Source organism: Notamacropus eugenii, chromosome 2 (genome assembly GCF_028372415.1).
Source record: "Notamacropus eugenii isolate mMacEug1 chromosome 2, mMacEug1.pri_v2, whole genome shotgun sequence".
Classification (NCBI taxonomy): domain Eukaryota; kingdom Metazoa; phylum Chordata; class Mammalia; order Diprotodontia; family Macropodidae; genus Notamacropus; species Notamacropus eugenii.
The window spans coordinates 33,647,507-33,652,631 of NC_092873.1; the positions used below are offsets into that span (position 1 = coordinate 33,647,507).

At 43.1% G+C, this 5,125-nt stretch overlaps 1 pseudogene; it reads right to left on the reverse strand.

Moving 5' to 3' along the window:
- Positions 1-2,279: 2,279 nt before the first annotated feature.
- LOC140522604 (ceroid-lipofuscinosis neuronal protein 6 homolog pseudogene) lies at positions 2,280-3,258 on the reverse strand (annotated as a pseudogene).
- Positions 3,259-5,125: the final 1,867 nt, after the last annotated feature.

Sequence of the window (5,125 nt, forward strand, 5' to 3'; positions counted from 1 at the left end):
GGAATAGATTAATGATAAATGGAAATTCCAAGAAGTTCCTCTAAATGGCTGTTCTGTTCTGTCTAGCTTAATAACTGGATTTAACCTTTCTGCCATAGTTCATAAGAGAACATTTTTGTTGTTCAGTCAGATTGCACTCTTCATGACCCCATTTGGGTTTTTCTTGGCAAAATACTGGAGTGGTTTACCATTTTTTTCTTCAACTCATTTTACAAATGAGGACACTGAGGCAAACAGGGTTAAGTGACTTGCCCAGGGTCACACAGCTAGTAAGTGTCTGAGGTCAGATTTTTTTTTCAAGTACACACATTTATCTAGACTCCCATTAACTACAGTCATGACTGCCAAGATATTTACAGTTAGGGACAGGGCAGTGAGTCTATATATAGAGGAGGAATCATCCAGTGGTGGGACCCAGATGTGCCATTAGATAAGGGAAACCCTGACAGGATATGGATCACCTTAGTAGAACAGGAGGGGCAGGGGGAGTCCTTGCAGCACCTGGCTCAGGCCCTTGCCTTGAGGGGGAAGATCAAGGCAAGGCAGAGCCTGCCTGATCCACAGTAAAAGGAGAGATCCTGCCTTCAGAATGTGACATGATTCCCAGGGAGGAAGCTTGAAGCCACTGAGGTGATCATGGGGTGCATAGCACAGGATGGGCCAAGGCTACAAGTAGAGGGGAAGTGAGTCCCCATCTTAGCTGAAAGGCCACCTCTTCTGAGAATCTCTTTTCCACCCCCATTCCTTCTCTACTATTTCTCAGGATGTTGTGTAGCTGCCTAAATCCAGGAGGAAGAGTCAAGATGAACAGTGAAGGTTTCTACCTACCCAACCTCTACTCCAACTTTCCCATGGAATAAGAGTACTGAGTCTTTAGACTAGATATTCCATTTCTTCAAGTTTGGTTTAGACTGAAAAGAGGGTTTGCCTCACTTTTCTCAAGTACAAGAATCAAGAATGGTTTCCATAGAAGGGAGGGGGAATGAAGGGTTAGTTCCTCTGCCTGCCCTGGCTGAGGGTGGCCTAGGAGCCTCAGGTGTCCCTGGGCTGGACAGCAGCTCAGCAGTCCCTAAGCTTCTGGGATAGCTCCCAGAGCCTCCCGAGCTTCCTCAGGCAGGAGGACCAGAGGCAAGGATCACTTGTTTTCCTAGAACTCAAGATGATTTACTTCAAAAGATGTGAGATGTCATCAGCATTACCATGTTCCACTCCCTCCACACCTTAGTAGAGTGCATTTACTAGTGGCCCAAACCGACTAACTGCCTGGTAAGTGGCCTTCTGGTCATGAGCCCCTCTCTATGATTACACTGCCTGGTCCTCAGACTTGGTGGCACAGCTCATGAACTTTTCTGGTGTGGCAGGACCTGATACAGCCTTGAATAATCCAGGATCACCTCCATACCAGCAATGAGGCACTGGAAGACTCTTCTGCCAACCACGAAGGTTAAAAAGAAATCTATTGTAGGACCAAGATATCCATGGAGTTGGGAAACAACTCTACAGAGCCCTCTTCACCCCTACTCCCCACTCCCCCTACCACCCACCAAGGAGGGGAAGAGCAGGACCCTTGAAGGGAACTGATGCATGGGTCATTTGGATCTGGCAGACTGCCCAGTTCCTGTCATAAGGACAGAGGACAAGAATCCTGGAAATGAGCCAGTAGTTCAAACAAAAACTAATCTTTGATCTGATGGGATCTCATTCCTCTTTACTCATGTATGCCTCTCTCTGCATCTCCAGCTCCCTCAGGACCCAGGGCTGAGCTGATCCAAGGTGCAACCTCAGCTTTAGCCAGTATTTCTCTCATTCTATGACTACAGGGAAGCAAGAGCCTATGGAGAAGATGCACTTGACCTCTGCAGGTACAGGGATGATGGGACCTGGCAGAAGGATAATGGCTCTGGAGCCGAGGTTCCTCCGACCCTTCTAGATCAGGCCACATGAGATGACACTGGTTACAGGTCCCAATCCAGGAGCCTCTTGTTGGCTGATTTTTACAATCACAACATATAACACAAACACAGCAAACCCACTGGATCTGGAAAGGCTTTTTGTACAAGGCAGATTGTTGCACAGTCTATGCTTAGCCCTGTGATGTTGTGTTTCCTCAAACTAAATCCAATACTGAAAAGACGGAAACAAAACGTGGATACCTCACAATATACACATACACCACACGCCCACTTAGTTGGGGAATGAGGGAAGGGGAATGGGTGATGGAAGGGCAGAGGGAAGCATGTTTTGCTTTGTTGAGGGGAGATCTGGAGGGAGGTGGCTTCTCCACAACCTGCTCACACAAAATCCCCCCAAGAAAACCCTCTTAGCTGTAGCCTGGAGGAACTCAGGGGCACCCACTGACATGGAGGTTATAGAAGGCCCATAGTTCTGGAACGTAGATGACCCCGGGGAATTTCTTCCTGGGGGTGTGGTCATTCCACAGCCACAGCACCCACAGGGCCACAAACAGGAGCATGAAGAAGAAGGTGTAGAAGAGGAAGAGTCCATTGCTGTCCAGGTAGAGGCACTTCCATTTCTGGTGCATCACAAACGCCATCTTAGCAAAGTAGCTGAAGATGAAAAGGATGAAGATCTGCCCTTCTGTGACCAGGTACCAATAACACAGGCTGCTGGGCCCCACCAAGACCAGAGTTGAGTGGGGCATCCAGCTCTTCTTGCTTGCAGTGGTGAAGCAGCCACTGAAGTACATGAAGAGGATGAGGAAGAAGGGATGTACCACAAGCAGTACCCTAGATATTTATCACAGTGGTAGAACAGCTGGAAGGAGTCAGGGTCTTTGGCTTGATGATAGGGTTCTCTGGGACAGACAGGTGATGCTGATAGCCACTGAAGATCAGGTGGTGGTTCAGAGTCTCCCAACAGGTGAATGCTCAAACCCATGATGAAGGTGATGATGCTGACACACACAATGGATCAAGGCAAGGTCTTGGGGGTCCTTTCAATGAGCTTGAGTAAGAGAAATGGTGTGATGATGTTGTAAGCCATATGAAAGTAGTCTTCCACACTGGGCTTACTCAGTGGAAACCGCTCTAGAGGGAAAATTATCATGGAAATGGGATGATCAAAATCCAGAATCCAGTTTTGCAATGTTAAGTAGAACCATAGGTCAAGATGGAAAGGAGATGTTTAAGACCCATCCTCAGGTTTGCCTGTGGGATGCCTGCCTGGGGGTGGGGAGGAGGGGAAGCTGCCCCCCCCCAGGAGCCCGCATGTGACCTCCTCTGCACGGGAAAGCTCCATGGCCTGTGGGCCCACCTTGGACCCCCCTAGCCCACTCCACTCCCCTGTGGCCTCTCCCTCTCTACTGCCTATAAGGCCAGAAAGCAAGCGGGATCCCTGCCGAGCCCGGCCTGGGAGCGTACTCCTGCAGTCAGCCCGTCAGTGGAGAGACCCAGCCCTGAGGCCAGATTTGAACTCAGGAAGTGGAGTCTTTTTGTCTGGCGCCCCACTGCACTACCTAGCTGTCCCTAGGAAAATACTATGAGATAAGCAAAATTACATCATTATGCCTCCTTTTGGTATAATTTAACATTACTTTCACCACTTGCAGGACTAAGTTTAAAGGAGTTCAAATAGCAGACTAAATAAAACGTGCTCTAAATTATTCTTCAATTTCAGAATTTTTAGGGTGTAGTTGGTAATATCATCTTTGTTTGCAGAAGGAGGGGTGTGGAGCGAGTCTTTGCTGAGGAATGCCCTCCTCTCAGAGGACTGACAAAGTGAGAGCTGGCCTGCCTTCAAGTTAGAGTGAAAGTTCTAAGGCATGGTTTCTTAAACTTTTTCTACTCATAACCCCTTTTTACCCAAACTTTTATGCAACCTTGGGCATATAGGTATATAAAATAGGTACACAAATCAAACATTTATTGATAATAAATCATAAAGAAATTTATTTTAAAACTATTCTTTGGGATACACATGATTTTACCATTTATTAAAGATGAAAGCAAATTTGCATACTAATGAGATGGATTGTTCATTTTTACATAAAGAATTAAATCTTGACATAATGTTTGATACTGCAGGACATAGAGTATCTTCAATGTTTTACAGAGTTGATCAATATTTTTATTTTATAATCATCAATGATAAGAATACTGTTTCACATAAATATGTAGTACAAAATGGTAGAAGTATGTTTAAGGCCATTTCAGAAGTTGTTGGAAATTCTTTCTTAATCCCAAGGCAAAATTTACGTAATGATTTTTTAGGAAACTCAAGTTTTTAACCTACATTGCTTGATACTTTGGAAAATTCCTCTTGAACTTTGAATGGCAGATGACTGATTTTTTTTTTTACTTCAGCTGAGTATGATTTATGAACCCAACTTAGTTTTTGAGAACCAAAATTTGAAAGGAAGTATTTCTGAAACTGTCTTCAGGCATTTCAGATGGTCAATTATAATTTATTATTTTATAATTTATATTATATTTATTAATTAATTAAATATTTGGGAAAATTATTTTCAATTATAAAATCATCTGTAGTTGTAAATGTTTCTAAAGAACCATTTTTCAGCCTATTCTTCCATATATTAATGTTTTTAGAAAAACCTTCAATTTTATCTTTTCCCATGTTACAATGTTTTCTTTGATGTGACATGTTCAAATCATTGTTTTTTTAAAAATACCTGACAAATATCACAGTTCTGAAAGCTATAAATCATTATGCAAAAAATTAACAATATCAGATTTATCTCAAAAATATAACTTCATCTTTCAATTTCAATAATATATTTAAACTTTGCCCTCAAGAGTCACCTTACATATAGTAATAAGCTTTTGTCATCAGAGTCCATGTTTTTCCAAAGGTTTGAAAGCAAATGACTGTTAAGGGCACAGCTTTTAATGAAAGCAATTATTTTTATAGTAACTCAAAGCACACCATGTAACTGGTGATTTTTTTTTGGCTACAAGTGCTTCCCAATGGATCATGCAGCGAGTAAAAGTGATATGTTCATTGCTACCAACTCTAACTTTTGCTACAAATCCAACATTCCCCCCCATCATTGCTCTAGCACCACCTGTACAGACTCTAATGCAATTTTTTCACTGTAAATCTTTATTTGTGAAAAATTCATTGACTTTAAAAAGTATTTATCATCCCA